The sequence below is a fragment of the Crocuta crocuta genome, unplaced genomic scaffold, assembly GCF_008692635.1.
Source record: "Crocuta crocuta isolate KB4526 unplaced genomic scaffold, BGI_CrCroc_1.0 scaffold16, whole genome shotgun sequence".
In the NCBI taxonomy this organism is placed as follows: domain Eukaryota; kingdom Metazoa; phylum Chordata; class Mammalia; order Carnivora; family Hyaenidae; genus Crocuta; species Crocuta crocuta.
This window is the reverse complement of record NW_027531893.1, coordinates 7,299,787-7,318,175: the sequence shown is the minus strand read 5'-3', so window position 1 is coordinate 7,318,175 and position 18,389 is coordinate 7,299,787. Positions and strand designations below refer to the sequence as shown.

The 18,389-nt window shown below is 50.8% G+C and overlaps 1 long non-coding RNA gene across 1 annotated transcript in view; it reads right to left on the bottom strand.

Annotated features, from left to right (window-relative positions):
* The window catches only part of LOC144239310 (uncharacterized), a 36,357-nt gene extending 18,513 nt beyond the window's left edge, over positions 1 to 17,844 (bottom strand). The window contains exon 1 of the long non-coding RNA XR_013337381.1: positions 17,778 to 17,844. This is a non-coding gene — a long non-coding RNA (uncharacterized LOC144239310). The remainder of the gene's footprint in view (positions 1 to 17,777) is intronic.
* Between the last annotated feature and the right edge of the window lie 545 nt (positions 17,845 to 18,389).

The following is an 18,389-nucleotide window of genomic DNA, read 5'->3' as shown; positions in this document are numbered from 1 at the left end:
CCCTGCTAAAGAAAATCAAGGGGCTAAAACTCAACACCCAGGACGTTCACAACCAAGGGGATCTGCCGATGCAGACAACCAGGCCCAAACATCACCCACGAGAGAAGCTTAAACCGCCACGCTGCTGTTTCCTGCAAGGCCTCTTGATAAAATGACCAAATCCACCAAGACCGGAAGCACTTTTTCTTTCTTCTAGAGACATTCTGGGAGGTGGGACCTCTGAGAAGAAGGGATCCAGGACCTCAAGGGTATGAGCAAAAGAGGAGGCAAAAGCAGGGTGGTCTGACCCTGAGTCAGATGCGCTCCCTTTGTGATCCAGACACGTCCTGTGTGCCTGCCACTGTGCTAGCTGTGTCCACCCTTGTTGATTCCACATGGAAGGCATCCATTTTCTACTTTTGGCCAAATTGTGTCAATTAAATGAGCCTTATGGTTTTAATCTTAATTTACACATGAAGAAAATTAGACTCTGAAAGTTCAAGTGACCTGTCCAAGGTGACTCGGGCACCAGACGTTGCAGTCAGGATTTCAATCCGTGCCCACAGCTGAGCGAACTCTCTCCACTGCGCTGCTTTAGAAGGGATGGAAATCCCAAGGAAAAGCACGACACTATTTCTGAGGTGGTTCCACAAGGCAATTTCCTTCACGGTTCTGCTAGTCAGTGCCCCGTGCCAAAAGGAGGCATTTGCTTTCCTCCCTCTTGTCTCTCCTCTGCCTGAAAACCTCATTTGCATGAGGCCTTAAACAATACTTTTGGCTCATCGACTTAGGAAACAGTGCAGGATGAAGAGGCTGGCTCTCCCCGGAGACTGCCAACGTCTAAATCAAAACTGTCCCTCCGGTAACGGGTGGTCCGGGTGGACCCTGTCCAATTCTTTTTCACTTCCAGGACAGTTGGTGTCTGTCCCACGTGCCCCATTTTTTGAGACAACTTCCTCTTGGAGAAGGGGTGGCACATATGTGCATCTCCTGGTTCCTCCCCAGCTCTGCCCAAGGCAGACGTTTTTATCAACCTTGGCATCTCTGCCCACCCATCCTAGCCTCAGCTCAGCCCTCTCTCTCGAGGGAGGCATCTACTGCCAACCAAAGGCATCAGCTTCCCATCCTTCTTCTCTGGCAAAATACTCCATCTAACTGAGCTTCCAAACCTTCCTTCTGCACCAGGAGAGCAGTTATCTTCCCCAGTGATCTGCTGGGTGCGAGGCTCGTTTCAGAAAAGCCACTTCCTATCCCGGAGCCTCAGTGTGGAGTACACTGTGAAACCACTTAACCTGACAATTATTAATTAAATATGAACAGAAACTGTCCCAATGTGAATTCATGACAACACCATTCCATGTGGCTTCACCTTGGTTCCCAAAGGCACTTTGAAGTCAAGGGCACCAGTCCTGGTTACACTACACATGAGCCTGAACACCCCACCACCACTACCACCACGCAGGTCTACACAGAGCCTTAGTAAGTTACATGACACGGCAGATTCTACAGGAGCTCCAAACTCAAGGGCAAAAGTGGTGCATTATTTATAGTTCCTGCTCAGCATTCCTCACAGGCAGAGGCACCATACGCCGTGACCTGTAAGGGGTGCTTTGCCTCCCTCCCCCAAAGCCAGTAAGTTGAGAAAGCAAAACTCCAACAGTCAGGACTTGTCCCTGCTGCTTAGGCGAGACGAAGAAGCCAGAGTGTCTGATGCGGCAGGTCACAGACTCAGAAAAGGTTGTGATAAGACTCAACAGCACCAAAGCCCACCCAACACAGAGGGCACCATGAGGGGGAAAGAAGGGACAGGAAGGGATGGGATGGGAATGTTTGGGATGGGAAGAGAAGAGAATGGAGGGGAGGGGAGAGGAGGAGAGGGATGGAGGAAGGAAGCCACTCCATGCATCAGTGCACACAGGTTCCTCTTCTATGTGAGTCCTACTCAGTAAATGGTGCGCTGAATTTTCCCCTTCCTTGCCCCTTGGGAATTACAATCAAGCTCTAATTCTGCATATTGCCTGGGTTTAGCCACATATGTTCAAATTAAAGATAAACTCTTTTCAAGGGGAAACCGTCCCTTTTAAAAGTGGAAGCCTACTTGAAATGCAAACGTTGCGCCAGTTCTGAGCAGAGGGATCCTTCTGACTCATGCTGGAGCCCAGCCTGTCCCTCCATGTAGCACGTGCACCAGCACTCCACGCCTGTGCCCCTGGCAGCCATCACTCACCATTCGCGCCCTTCTTTCACTCTGAGGTGAGAAGCAGCCTCAGAACTGCCCTCCGCACGGGGCCCCAGGAAACCACTCTCAATCCCCCAGAGCTGACAGGGGAGATAAAAGCTGTGTGCCAGTCCACCATGGAGAGTCTATTTATACCAGGCACTCGACTCTGACTGCCGCGGACGGCACAAAATCCTGCTTCCTGCTTCCACTCTTGTCGGTTGGAGTCCTCAGCTGTGCACAGCACCTGAGCACCGTACATGGACTGTGTCCACAGAGGGACCCAGGTCATTCCTGCTCCCCCACAGCTGACTCCTGAGTCTATCCAGCCTCATCCTGTTCTAGCAACAAGCTCTCCCCTGGCCCTAGACGTCACACTTCCCCATTTTCCTCTGGTCCCTGGGTCCCTGACATGGACCCTCCAAAGAATCCGTGTCACACCCCTTGTAACTCAAGCCCTGGCTGACTTGTCCTAATCACTTGGAGGAAAGATTCCCACAAAGCCAGCCCATTGTAGAAACACAGTGACGACAACTGAGCTGGTGATCTTCACCAAGCACCGTCACATCCATGAGCTCAGATGACAATCCACGCAGTGTTGGGAGGGGAGTGTGGCAAGACCACAAGGCTTCACAGCAGACATAAATAGGCACAAACCCTGGCTGGACCCATTACCAGTTGGGGAACTTAGCACAGTTCTCTGCCTGCCTGAGCCACATTTTCTTCGTACGGAGAATGAGCGGGACCTACCTCCCAGGGCTGCTGCACAGCGTAAATGCGACCATGCACACAGGTGCCTATCACATCAGGTGATCAGAACCTGTGGCTGCAGTGGATGCTGTCTTAGAGTTGGTTTCTCAGAAGATTCTAAGGCAAGGGTTTGAATGCCATACATTTGTAAGGAGAGCCCGAGAAGGACCAGAGGGAAGTCAGTCAGGGAAGGGAAGGGGGCCAATACAGGGTGTATTTTGAGTAGGTCACATTGTGGGCAACTGGGGCTCCATCCCAAAAGGGGCTCTCTCTGGGAGACAGGGTAGGACACACCCCCAGAGTTACCCCATCTGTCCCTTTCCTTCTTCCACTAGGGCAAGTGACCTGACAGGCAGTGAACCTTGATTTATTCATCCATCCAATCGCTACTGAATATCCCCTAGATACCAGCTTCTCCACAGGAGATGGGGATATGCTGGCGAAGAGACATGACCATCGCAGGTAAGACATGACCTCTTGGACACAGGTAAGCAATCCAACGATTGCAAAAAAAGACTGCACGTGATAGAGATGCATTTTCTACAGCAGTGCATCTTGAAGTTCCATGTGCATGTGAGCAACATACAAAATATTACTAAAATTCAGATTCTGCTTCAAGGTCTGGGATGGGGTTTAAGAGTCTACATTTCCAGCAAGCTCTTAACTAATGCTGATGCTGTGCAGGTGGAGCAAAGAAACTCTAGAGAATTCACAGGGAAGCAAAGGAAGAATTAATCCATCCTGGGGAGAAGGCACCTGCTTCCTCATGGGGTCATCTCAGCACTGGGATCCTTCCGGGAGGAGGAGGAAATTATGAAGTCCATGAACGGGAAGGGTTCATTCAAAATTTATTTAATCTGGATGTACAAGAAGGCAACTCTTGTACCATCCCCAAAAGAGGGCCATCCAGTGTCTTCATATGGACATGGAGAAGAAGACACCTCATCCTGACTTGACACCGTTTGAATATCTGAACAGCCAAGAAATTGTCCACGCTCCCACATGCTGCAGGAGTGAGTGGAGGAAACTTTATAAAGCGGCACGCCTCCTGGCAGCCCGGGGCAGTCTCTGGCTCCCACCGGTAGGACCAGAAGCAGGACACAAGCGCGAAACAAAGTGGCACCGTTGAGGCCTCTGCGACAGAGGCTCCGAGCCGGATAAGGAGGTGAGCAGACGCCACCATCCCGATTTCTGATTTGTCCTCACCTGCATTTCCTGAGAAACTACTCAGGCTCTCCTCTTTTCTTGAGCACATCCATCTAATTATGCCTAAATGAGCTAGCTGGAGCATATGTAAATGGAGTTAGGTTTTAGCTGAAGTCGCCTAAACCCAGATATAATGACAAGAACAGAGTATCACCCTGAAAGACCACTGTGAGCTACTGAAAGCCTTGAGGGCCAATCAACTGTCCACACCAACGTATGTACTGTTATTAAACTCTTTGTCATCCACGATGATGTCGTAGCCTACAGGAGAACAGGGGATGAGATGGAGAATCCTATATTTAGAATAAAGCCCCTCCTTTCTTTTCTCAGCCTGGCTCGAATCAGTTACTATTACTTGCAACTAAAAGCTGCTTGATTAAAAGACAGGTTTCCAGATGGTCCAGGCCAGCCAGTGTTCCCAGCCCAGTGGCTGTCTGTTGATGGCTGAAAGACCAGAGAAGGTAATTACTGGGGTTTCTGGTGCCTTCCCTCACGCCTAATACCCTACTCTGCTCACTGCCCAGCCTGCGAACGAGAGGAAGATTACAAACTCGGCACTGGCAAAGGATGAGGGAGGACCTGCTGTTTGGACAGATCTGTGACTACAAAAGGATGTGAGTCTGGCTTCCGATTCCCACTCTACTACTGAGTCACCGAATGCCCCTGAAGATATCACTGACGCCTCAGCCCTTCCTACCCTAACGTGCCTCAGTCATACAGAAGTGCTGGCTCCCTGTCCAGCATCTGCAGCCTCCCCCCTTCCCCTGACAGCACCAATATGCCTTGGGCAAAACTGACTCCCAGCCCTAAAATGGGAGGGCGTTCTGACTGGCTGAAGCCAACCAGCATCTGTCAGTCCCCCGCCATGGTCCCCAGTTTGGGGTGGGCACACACAGGGGCAAGGGAGCTGAACCTCCAGCCTCTTGCGTGGAACGTGGAATCAGCAGTACTCTTTCTGCCCCAAGGATGCAGATGAGAAAGCATGAAGCTTGTTGTATCCACAGGGCAGTCATGAAAGAGCCAGCTTGAGAATGAATCTGACTTGCAAAATAACTAAAAACAAACAAAAAAATCACAGAGAAATTAAGCCATAGTAATGATCCCACTATACCCAAAATTGATACTTCCTTTGGACATTTCTGGTCTATACCAGTAAATACCCTTTATTTTTCCGCCCACTGGAAAGAAGCTTTCTGTTACTAAAAAATGTATGCATACATCCATGATTCCCAGCCTTAAAAGTGCCTTCCCACATCACGGGGTGGTTTCTACTGGCTGGACTGAAATCATAGATGTTGTCTGTATGAAAGGAATGTGTAAATCCTAAACTTCTGTAGAAAGGGAAGGGAGTGTCTTCTTGAAAACATCTGAAAGCAAAAGAGTTAATCTTTTTGCTGAGACCCAAAGACAATTTAGTTAAAGGTAATGAAAGAGGCGGAATGAAGGATTCGCCTTGATAACAACTGGCTTTGAGACACAAAAGCCAATTATTCAAAGCTTCCTCCTTACTTATTTGGATCTGTTTAAGAGGCTCTGTCAGGCAGAGCGGGATCTGCCCTGACCGCACTGGTTCAGAGGGAGCTGTGAAGCAGCACGTTCACTCTCCGGAAAATTCCATCTCAGTGCTCCACCTGGAGTAGGCAGTGAAGAGCCCACTCTCCTAAGAGCCTTCACAGACAGCCCATCATCTGTGCCTGCTCACGGGAGCTCTGGACTGGGGATGGTGCAGGAAAGCCAGAGAGGGTGGGCTTCCTGCTGGTCTGCCTGTTGGTGGAAAGGACTCTGGTTCAAGTCCACACTCTACCCTCAAACCTGCATGACCTGAGCCTCAGTTTCTTCATCTGCAAAATGGGAATGCTAGCCTTTGCTCTGTCTAGCCATAGCGTGAGATGTGCTAGCTGCACGTGGATATAAATCCTCTCTTCTTGCCATTCTATGGGAAAGATAGGAAAGGAAGGAGAGAGGTAAGATCTAAAAAGAACGAAATTCACAGGGAGAAATGGAGGAGACAAATAATAACAGCATGGATTTTAGGTTATACCTTGACAAAAATCTCTGCCACAACCTCTTGTCAAATAGGCACTCGACAGCCATGAATGTCAATTCCTGGAAGCCAAAAATCCACTGAGTGCTGACAATGTGCCAGACACTGGGTTCAGATAGAAATAAGACAAAGCCCCTACCCTCATAGACCTTACGTTCTAGGGAGAAGAGACAAACAATAAATACATAAGCAAATGAAAAACATTATTTCTTGTCCCAAAATTGCCCTTGCTCAAATCGCTTCTCTGAAATGATGAAATGATCATCCATGTTTACTGTGTATTTTCTGTCTCTCCTGAGATAACGTAAGCTCCGTGAAGGCAAGAATCATTGTTATGTACTTCAATGTAGCTCAGCTACCCAGCAATCACAAGCACATAGTAGGTGCTCAGTAAAAATTTGCTGAATAGATGGATTTAATGCAAGGTGCTGCAGAAAAATAAAACAGGGTGACAGGGTAGAGAGTGATGGGGCAGAAACAGGACAGAGATTCTGGTTTAGACAGAAATCCAAGGAGGCTTTTGGGAGTAGATGTCCTTAAAGTTGACAGCTGCATGATGAGAAGTGGGCAGCAGATATGAAGACCTTGGGAACACTCCCCAGGCAGTAAAGAGGGCATGTGCAAAGGCCCTGAGCAAGGATAAGCTCGGTGTGCTAGAGGACTAGAAAGCCAGGGAGGCTGAAGAATGAGGGTGAGGGGAGAGCACTGGGGGACAGGGCTGGAGAGATGTGGAGCGGGCATGAATTTTGATCCTTGCTGGAAGCTATAAACAGACTTATCAACGTGCTTAGAACATAAAGAGGCTCCTTGAATATTTGGTAGGTCCAGTTGACTCTCATTTTTTGCAATGGCCAGTTGCTGAAGAATCGGGGGATATTTAGTCTTTCAGAGGACTTGGGTGGGTGATGATAATTGTCGTCTTCACATAAGAGCTGTCATGGAGAAATGGGAACAGAATGTCCGGTGTAGAAAGGAAGTAGGGGCCACAGGAAGAGAGATTTCAGCCCAATGCGAGATAAAAACATCCTCACAAACTCCACAAAGATCGAAATGGCAAGCTTCCTATCACTGGCAGAGTTTCAGCCAAGGGTGAACTTCTAGGTGGTAGGCACAGGGAGGAGTCCAGGCACTGGGTGGACCAGATAGCCTCCCAAGCTTGCCAACTGATGACTTTATGATCATCTCTTAATCTTGCTATTGAAACACACTAATGTTTGATCTCTGCCTTTGTTTACAAACCCCATCAGTAAAATCCTCACAGAACACATCTACTAATAAGATAGCAAAGGCTGGCATGCATAATAAGGTATGAACGCACGCATCCTTTGTTCAATAATACAATATTTTTCTTGAATAATGCATAAGCTGCTTTTCATTTCGGAAATGAGAGAGTCTATAATCCCACTGTGCGTCAAGTGAGTATTTTTAAACATTTATAAGAGGGAGGCAAAGACAATGGTAAGAAGCTTAGGGACAACAGAAACTTGGAACCAGGACAGGCAGGGACACTTCCATCGGAATCTCTGAAGGATGGAAAGAACCAGAGAGGCCACCGTTCATCCCTCTGCTGTGAGCATGCCTGAGGTCATGCCCAGCAAAAGGAAGAATCCAAGCCAAGTCACCTACTCCTGAAGGCTCTCCCCCAGGCCGTGCTGACTTCCAGTGTCCAAACAGGGCTGGAAGAGGAAAGCAGAGTATCAACCTTGAAGTCCAGCGCTTGGTTCCCAAATTATTTTAAACTGACTCCCCAATCTTCGCCACTACTCCGGCTGGCTGTGTGGTGGGTAAACTTGTGGGGAAAGTGGTAAAGCTGCAGGTGACTCTTTGATTTCCCCTTATTGGCCAGTATCAACACCTAGATTCGACACTCAGCTAGAAGACTACATTTCCCAGACTCCCTTGCCAGGTGTGGCCACATGACTCCATTCTGGCCAATTAGATGCAAACAGCTGTGGGGCAGGGATGGGGGAGGGGAGGAATTCTGGTTCTTTACAAGGAGTTGAGGGAGAAAAGCCCCCTTCCCTCTTTCCTTCCTTCCCCCTTCCTGCTGCCACGGGAATGGAATGATCTGACTGGGCCCCTTCTGGTAAGCTGGAGATGGGGGTCAATGCCCAGCTCACTCTCTGGAGGAGTGATGTTTCCAAAAGAAGAAAGACTCAGCAAGGGCAATGTAACAGATGTCCCCTCTGTGTGGGAAGGCCAGGGAAAACACAAAGAAGGTGGGACGGATTTATTTGGATCTACGAATGCAAAGACGAAGGACATTCTGGGGAGAAGCCACAACACAGAGAATGTGGGAAAGTGTGACCCTATATACCGCAGTCACCTTGTGTGCCAATGAGGGCGAGCAGAGGGCAAGGAGGCCAAAAGGCAGGTGAGGGCCAGATCATGGAAGGTCTTAAAAACCAAGCCACGGAGGTTCTGACATCCACCCTCTGCTGATTTCTCAGACTGATACCCGCCATCCTGTCGGAAAGCGTTGGCCCTCTTAAATCTTCCTTATCCGATGAGGAAGATGGCAGAGTGAGGTCCTGTTGGCCCTTTGACTATCGAGACAAATGCAGAGTGATGCGTTTGACTCTGAGCATTCTTTGATGGATCTCTTTGTGTTCTATCTGAGAAGATTTTAGTAAGATGGGAGAACAAACAGTTGGAAATAACTTTTTTTTAATTTTTTTTTTAAATATTTTTATTTATTTCTAGGAGAGAGAGACAGCGTGAGCGGGGGAGGGTCAGAGAGAGAGGGAGTCACAGACTGAAACAGGCTCCAGGCTCTGAGCTGGCAGTCAGCCCAGAGCCCGACGCGGGGCTCGAACCCACGAACCGTGAGATCATGACCTAAGCGAAAGTCGGACACTTAACCGACTAAGCCACCCAGGTGCCCCTGAAATAACTTCTTGTTTAAAAAAAAAAAAAAAAAAAGGCAGACATAAAAACACCTAACATATATGCCTTCAGCTAAGTGCTTATCTGATATGCACTTCACTTCCTCCTATGACATAGCTGTGGGGAAGGCAGGACTATTGTGCCTCATCGTACCGCTGAGGAAATGGGCGCTCAGAGTCCACAGGCGGGTCTGGGAGCTGGGGGCACACCAGCTCTGCCTCACTGCAGCACAGGCCTCCTCTCCCTCTCTGACTTCTGTGCAGGATGAGAACAGCTGCATGCAGGAACAGAAACCAGGGGAAGACCGTTGGCTTGGCCGGAGAGAAAGCCCATGAGCCAAGAGCTGCAGGAACCCTAACACTTCAGAACAGCAGGAGGCTGACGAATCTGACACCTGGTCAGGCCCTGTGAGGTCTGCAGCTTCCATCACGTTGTTTGATGACCCGATGGGGGGAGGGTGGGAAGATGTTTCACAATTTAAGAGCTGAGAGGTAACTTACTAATATCTCCCAGGGGGAAAAAGTCTGTTCTTTCCCCATCAAGCTGTTCTATTGCTATTAAGATGACCACCCCAAAAATAATACTAGGTTGTCAACTGCTGAGCGATGCAGGCCCTAACATCCAGCAGGTAGGGTGTCCCCATCCTGATTTAATGAAAGAGGGAACTGAGGCTCAGCAAGGTTAAGAACCATGGTCAAGATCACATGCTCGGACAATGGTAAGCGAGGGATTCTAAGCAGCTGTTTGAAGCAGCTGTTCCACTGAGCCAAGCCACCTCCCAGAGCTAACGTCTCCAAGCAAATGAAAAATGTGGACTTGGACCCAGACAAAAGAAAAGAAAAACGGCCTTGGAGCCTCCATCCTCAGCAGAAGCCGCCGCCCTTTGAAGCGGGAGGAACTCAAAGCCAGCAGCAGACCATTTCTGGGCTCGCTCGATAGACTCTACCGCTTTCCACAGCGAGCTCTCCTTTGTGGTCTAAGTTGGCATTTTAATTACCAAGATTTTTATCATACGTGAAGCCCACAGCAAGCACACTCCGGGGACCCCCAAGACAAAAAGGAAACAAAAAAAGAAGAAAGAATCAATAATGTGATTGACGTTCATTTTTAAAAGCCAAATCTCAATTCTCCTTCCTTCTAAAGCTTTGATTTCATTAACCCCAGCAAACGCTGAGTGGAGGCCTGAGCTCTGGCCTCTCAGCCACCTGGTCCCGAGGGGTCCCCTCTGGTGGCCACAGCCTGCACCACCCAAGGCAAGGAGCTTGACGTGCTGGTCTGTGGCCTCCTTCCAACCCAAACCCTAGGATGGCTGCAGTGTGAAGAGAATGTCGCGAGCATCACGTCAGCTCAGCAAGAATTGTTGTTTGGGGAAGGCGTGAAATCGCAGCAAGTCCAGAAAGCGGAAACCTGCTTCCCTCTGGCCCAGAGCTTACAGCTCCTCTAGGCCTTGGAAATGGAAGGACACACCTCTGGTCCTCCCTTCTCCCGCTGCACCCCAATTTCTTTGTGGTTTCCCTGAATGACACCCAGCCCGTGGAGGCAGGGTGGAGCTCCGGGCGGACACAGCCTTCAGAGACCACTCAGCCTCCTACCAGCTTTGTGACTTGGAAAATTTATCAGCCTATCCACACCTCAGATACCTCATCTTTAAAAAGAAAAAAAAACAAAAAACAAAACAAAACAGAATAATCTTATTCCCTGAGTTGCCAGGTTAAATGAGATCATGCTTGCTAAACACCTAGCGTGGTACGTAGCACACAGTAGATGCCCCATTAATAGCATGAATTAGTAACTTCCCTCTCTATAATCTCCTCTTTTTCCTCTACTTCTGAGCTGGCTTGGCTTAGCAAACATGTTATAAATAAGCTCAAATGTAAAAGGATTTCAAAACCATACACTGCTCTGTGCCCATAATGTCTCAGTGTTATTCTATGTGAATGGGGGACATAAGATTCCACGGGAACGGACACAGGTGGAGATGGCCTCCAGATCTTACAGCGTTCCTTGGAGTCACTCACATCTGGCCTAAGATCCCCTGGGGCATGTGCTCTGCTGAGGTGAGCTGAGTCAAGTTGAGTTTTCCTGAACGGAGTCAGGGATGGAGCTGGACTGGGGCAGGTGGCTCTCAGGGCCGCGGCCTCAAGGGCAGCATGGTCTTGTGGGCAGCAGATGGGAGGGGAGACACAGAAATGCACATCAGCAGCGCAGCCTACCATCCCGGGAATCCATCTCTGGGGGAGCGGGTTCCTGTGCCCGGCGCCACCCTTCAATATCTGTATAACCCTCACAAGGTCCTTCACCACCGGGCGACTCGGTCTCCTCATCCGTGAAATGGGAATAATAGTGATACACACCTCCTATGCCACAGAATTAAATTAATCAGCATCCATAAAGTGCTCAGAGCAATGCCTGGTGCACAGTACCAGCCACAGAAAGGGGAGCTCTCTGTTACCGTTAGACTGTCAGCAGGTGACAGTGAGTGAGGGCTTCCTGAGCACAGGAGCTGGGTTCTTCACATGCATCATCTCAGCTAACTGCCCCAACAACTCTGCAAACATCCACTCAATTGTTAGTGGCCTTTCTGTGTCTCCAGCTCCCACAAAGCACCTGCAACCCTAACGACCGAGTCCACAAGTAACAGGACCAAACCTTCAGTTTGCTGTGTCACAGGCTAGGCACTCTGCACACGTTATTCTGTTTTACCTTGTACACTAACTCTATGAGATCTATGCCATCGTCATCTCTCTCATCGCAGAAAAGCAACCTGAGGACCAAAGAGATGAAGTAACTTTTCCAGGAAGGCACCGGCCGAGCCACAGTCCAAGTTCAGACACGCCGAGCTCCTGCCCTCTACGTGCCTGGCCTCTCAGAGTCAGCGTCTGTGATCCCATTTTGCCGATGAGAATGCTGAGGCTAGAGAGTGTTAAGCTGCTTGGAGTCAGTCTCCAGATCTGCTGTCCGCTGCCCTGCACCCTGGCTGCTCTGCACACTCGCCCAACACCCCCTGCCCCAACTCCCCAAGGCGTGATGAAGTTTCTTTACTGCTGGGAGGTCCTGAGGATGTCCGAGGCCAGGTGCGTGGAGCACAGGCGCACAGCAGTCAGCCTGGGGTGGCTGAGGCTTCTGGGCGAGCAGGACGAGTCCCCGACGGCCGGTTAGCCCTGACCTGCTGCCGTGCACAGTGCGGCTTGGGGAAGCAGGCCATCCTCAGCACTGGAAAGCTGTGACCACTGCTTCGCGGCTGTAGAGTGAGCTGATTTCTGCAGCCGGCTGTCACCCTGACTGCCTGTCCACAACCCTGCCATCTCGGGGCTTCTCATCCCTTCTAGAAAGATCAACAGGGCTCCAGACGCTGTTCCCCCAGCCAACACAGGATACATACAGGGCTACGGACGCCCAGGGTGTTGGTCTTGCGGCTCTGATAATATAACTTACAATTGCCGAGCTCCTAACCATGCCACAGACAGTCTCTCAGACACATGTAAGGGAGAGAAGTGTGGTGGGGGGGCCAGGGGCCAGGGAAGTAGGAGGAGGCCGGGTTGTGGGGACACTCCGTTAGCCCTGTTAGCATCAGAGAACCGAAAACAATGGCAGCGCTGAGCAGGGCACGGTGACCAAGCCTCGCTAGCAAAACAGGCAGGAGTTCGGTCATTAAAAGCACAGGTTCCAGAGCTGAGTGGTTGCTCCGTGTGATGCATCTGTATGTTTCACACACAGCCACGCAGACACGGCCCGTGTCAGCATCTCGCCTGGAACCAGTTCTGCCTGGGGATGACCGTGAAAGCAGCAGCACGTGGCAGAAACAAGCCCGCCCTGTCCTTCACTAAAGGCCATGCCTGCAGCCCAACTATTTGTGGACATTCATCTGCAGAGTGTGGGTAAGTGGCATCTCTTTTTTTCCCCCTCTCCCCATTTTATTCTGTTTCTTTTTGCAAAAAGAAAAGAATAACTCAGGCAAAAATTTTAAGTGGAGCGAGAAGTCTTGTGAGCGATCTTGGGTATTACCGCCGCTTGGAAATCGCTCACAGGATTTTCAGGCTTTATGATGCAGACTTGGCTGTTGCTCAAGCAATGCGCTTGTGGCTTCAGAGTGCAGCCGAGAAAGGCCAGCGCTCCTGCAAAACACCAGCACCGAGCCCCATGCTTCCTTCTCCTGCCCATACCCACTCCTCCTGATGATGCCCCCTTCCCATCCGATGAGGACACTGGGGGTCACAGAGGACATGCAATTTTGCCCAAGGTGGCACCACGAATGGACTGGTATTTCCAGCTGAGCTGGACTCCAAAACCCAAGTTTCATACCACGCTGCCCTGTGCCTTGGTGGTGTTTACCAACTTCCGGTGCAGCTGAGTACTCCACACGTATTCAGCAAGTGTCAGTGGGAGAACACAAGACAGCTTTGCCCGGCGGTTACATGTACCATCGCCCGGCTGCCCGGCCCTAAAAGGACCTCTGCCTGCAGTCTCATCAACCCAGAGACAGTAAGCACCGGCAGAGACATGCCATTTCTCCTGCATCACCTGTGGCGGATGGCGACAGGGGACAAAGTCACCCTTTTTCTCTGCACCCAGACCCAGCCTCAGAAGCTTTCTCAACAGCACGCCACAGGCCACCGCCGAACAACCACGCAGAGTTAGTTTAAGAGGTTTAACCGGATGTGCTGGAGCTGGCTCACAGGGCAGATGGTGCGTCTCTCTCACCAACTCCTTGATACAATGTCCTCCGTGGTGCCCAATCAGCCTGTCTGGGGCTGAGAAGTTTGTTTAAGGCCGGGACTTTTGCTGAGGGTTTAGTGGGCACTCCTACAAAACATGGCTACTGTATACTACCTCCACATCACATTATTTCTTTCCGCAACCACGTATGAACACCTACGAACAAACCCAAAAATGCCCTTTGAGGCCCAGGGTCTATGAGGTGTGATGGAGCACCCGTAGGGAAGGAGGTCAAAGAACGCCCAACATTTATTAGGCAGCTCTTACGTGCCACCTACTGTTCCAAGCACTCGTACACATATTATCTCATTTAACTCTCAAAACACCACTGTAAGGGAAACTGCAGACAGAAGTAAAGCCATCTGCCCAAGAACACAAAGCAAGTAAGAGGCCAAGGAGGATTTAAGTCTTGGTAGCAGGTTTCAGGGCCCATGCTCTAAACCACTTGACAGAGGAGGGTTTTCCTGAACTGGGTTTTGAGGGATGAGTAGGAGTTTATTTGATGAAGAAAGGGAGCACAGAGGACTTTTTGAGTTCAAAGGCAGAAAAATCAATGTACCAGGGGCACTCCTGGTACTTTGTATAAAGGACAAACCACCTATAAAATGCTTAGCTCTTGCCTGGTCTGTAGAGATCATGTGACTTCCTATTACTGTGTGATACAGAGGAACCACAGAATATTCCCGAGGACAGGGACTGGGGAGAGGAACAGAGCACTGAGTGTGGAAGGCACCTACGCTGTGTTCCAGGTTTGGAACTCGCCTCTAAGACAGCAGCCTTCCCAGCACCCCCAGCCACGGGAGGTGGGGAAACAAGGGAGCAAGGCCCAGAGCAGCCCACTTCCAGAGCGTCATTTTTGGAAGTATCAGGTTTTTGTTTAAAAAGTCATGTAAATGTTGCTTTCTCCTCCATAACATATTTGCATTTGTTATAATATGAATATGATGTCTTAAACCTTTTACCATCGAGCAAAAGTGACAACACAAGAGGTGTCCCTTGTCCACTGTCCAGGGTATCTGCCTTGGCACTATTGACATTTGGGGCCAGATATTTCTTTGTCGTCGGGGCCATCCTGTGCATTGTGGGAGACTTAGCAGTATCCCTGGACTCTGTCCAATAGATGCCGGTGGCACCTCTCCTCCCTGAGTCATGACAACCCAAAATGTCTGCAAACATTACCAGACGCCCCGGGCGGCAAAATCACCCTAGATTGAGAACCTCTAATCTGGACTCAGCTCTGCTGTGTCCTGCCATACGGACCCCACTTTGAGAGGCACACTGGGTCACATTAGCAGTTACGGCCCTGTCCCTTCTGCCGCACACACAAAATCCTCTGCACAAAAGAACCCCTTTCCCCAGCCGGAAACAGAACTGCAGTCCCTGCCCAGGGTCGCCAAACTTTTTCTGCAAGGGCCAAACATTTTAGGCTCTGCCAGCCACATGGGTTCTGGTGCAATCACCCAGCTCTGCCCTTCAGGCACAAAAGCAGCTACGAGCCATTTGTAAACAAATGGGTGTGGCTGTGTGCCAATAAAACTTTTATTTACAAACACAACCAGCCAGCCCACGGTACACAGTTTGCCAGCTCTGGGTTTTCAATAAAGACAATGTGTATATTTACAGCAAAATACTATTCAGCCATAAAAAAGAAGAAAATCCTGCCATTTGCAGTAACATGGGTGAACCTGGAGAACATACCGCTCAGGGAGGTAAGCCGGATGCAGTACGATCTTATTTATACATACAACCTAAAGAAAGTTGAACTTACTTACAGAACCAGAGAGTAGAATGGCAGCTGTCAAGTGCTGGGGCTGGGGAAATGGGAAGATGTCGGTCAACAGGTACAAACTCTTAGTTTTAAAATGAGCAACTTGTAAAGATCTGGTGTACAGCACAACGACTATAGTTAATATACTCTAAGGTCCCCTTGAAATGTGCTGAGAGTAGGGGCGCCTGGGTGGCTTAGTCGGTTAAGCGTCCGACTTTCACTTAGGTCATGATCTCACGGTTCGTGGGTTCAAGCCCGCGTCGGGCTCTGTGCTGACGGCCAGCTCAGAGCCTGGAGCCTGTTTCAGTCTGTGACTTCCTCTTTCCCTGACCCTCCCCTGCTCACACTCTCTGTCTCGCTCCTAGAAATAAATAAAACATTTAAAAGAAAGAAAGAAAGAAAGAAAGAAAGAAAGAAAGAAAGAAAGAAAGAAAGAAAGAAAGAAAGAAAAAGAAATGTGCTGGGAGTAGATCTGAAGTGTCCTCACCCTACTCCACCCCACCCCACCCCCCACAAAAACGTCACTATGTGAGGCAATGGATAGGTGAATTAACGGGACTGTAGTGATCTAGTGATCATTTCACAACGGATAAGTAGATCAAATCAGGTTGCACATCTTAAGAGAAACAGATACGTAGATGAACACATACACGGATACACAGACACACAGATGGAAGTCTCCTACGTGCCCGGCTGTGTGCTCAGTGCTGGGGACGCCGCGGAAAGCAGACCCTAGCACGGCCCCTGCCTGCTGGGAGAGGCAGACACTCACAAACGCATCTCCAATTAGGACTTGTGCTAAGTGCCCTGAAGGGCAGGAGGCAGAACAGAACTAAACAGAGGTTGTGGAAATCTTGAAAGAGGTGACGTTTGAGCCAAGAGCTGAAGAATGAGAAGGAAGGAGTCCTGGGAAGAGCCAAAGGGAGAATGTTCCAGGCAGGGAGAATCCACGCTACAAAAGCAGAGGGCGGAGAGCAGCACGTTTGGAATGTTCTACAGGCGGCAGAGGCCCAGGTGGCTCGAATGTCATGAATAAGGGGGAGGGGCCACTGGTGCAGCTGGAGAGGAAAGCAGAGGCCGGTACAGGTGGGACACACACACACACACACCCCTCCCAGGGCCATGAGCCGCCCTGGCCCTCCCTGCTCCTGTGGTCACTCATCTGGTGCCTTGAGGGCCTAGCCTGCCCTGGCTCCTCACTGGCCCTTTGGATGGTTGAGTCCACAACTCCCAAGACAGGTCAGAGGACAGGGGTAAGATACACAGAGGAGCAATATCCACACACCTTCTCCAAATTAGCCAGAGGAATGGAGCCAGAAGCAAAAGCATGTCTGGAACCCTCCATAGATTACCCACAGCTTCAACCAACAAAAGCACTAATCACCCGGCATTTATGACAAGGGCAGGGACCCATTTGCAGCCGGAGCCAGAGCTGTCCCTGGCTGAGCACCTGCTGCACCAGCACAATCCTGGGTGCTCCAAAGGGGTGTCACAGACAAGCCTCACAGTGACCCTTCCTTCATCCCCATCGTGCAGAGGAAGAAGCTGACGTTGGGTCACTCACACCAGCCTGAAGAGTTAGCAAGTGACCCCACAGCCCACTCTGCTTTCCCGCCTCAGCTAACACCTGCCTCCCACACCTCGGGGCTCTCTCCCTGGTCCCCCAGCAGGCCGCTCTCACAGGTCAGGCATTTGTCCCCTCTGGATGACCATGCCTGGGGGCTGAGGCCACGTGGGTGACATCTCCCAGACCATGGTGACTGCCAGGATCCAAGAAAAAGCCTGAAATGTAGGGCTGGGCTTCGAGGATGGCCAGCCGGCAAGGACAGAGCAAACGCGACAGGCTCGCCCTCCCCGGGGCTCGGGGCTCCTGTGTGCCCCGCACCCGCCGCCCCTGGTCGCAGGGCAGTGAGGATGCTGGCGAGAGGCTGTTATTACGTCTCCCTCCTGAGCGAGACGAAGGTCAGTGAATGCACACATTGAACACATTCTTACGGTGTGGCTCCCTCACTTGACCAACTCCAAGTTACCCTTGACTGTGTTTTAAAACAAAACACAACGTTCCCAGTTGGTTTTGCCGTTTTTCCAAAGCAAGATAATCACCCATATGCACACTCAGGAAACCAGCGCTACGTGGCACTAGCTCTTAAAGGAAATCGTCATGCTCCCCATTTTACAGGGGAAGGGACCAAGACCAAGACGTGGGGTACCTTCCATTCCACAGGTTGTGATCCCAGGCTCTCCGAGAAGCCGCAGACCACGCCGCTCCCGCGTCTTCTGGAAAAAGACGGAGCTCTCTCCGCCGCCTTCCCCGCGCCGCCCTCCCGCCCTTGACTCCTCGGATTGGCTCTGATTGGACCACCTGGTGTCACATGCTCTGCCTGAACCAATCACTGCAGCCACGGGATGGGACTCTCTGATTGGACAGGCCTCAGTCACGTGTCTACTCCTGAGGGTGGAAACCAAAGCACGTGACCGTGAGGTGCGGAGCGGAGGCGGCGCGCGGCGGTCGGGAGTGCCGTTACTGGAAGAGAAGGGAATAGACCCCAGCGTCCAGACCGCGCAGCCACGATCCCGGCGGACACTTCCACAGCCCTGGACGCGAGCCAGCGACTGCTCTAAGTGCCCCGTGTGCAGGAACCGAAGACCGCTGGGAGCCACCTGCGGCTGAGAAAGGCGGGCCTCCTGACTCCTTGCGACAAGGGAGCGCCCACGCCGGGGGCGGTCACGAGGCAGCTCAGCAAAGGGGTGGCGGGAGGCGTCTGCAGTCGGATGTGGGCTCGCGCTGAGCGATTTGGGGGAGAGGTCGGCGAAGCCGGGCT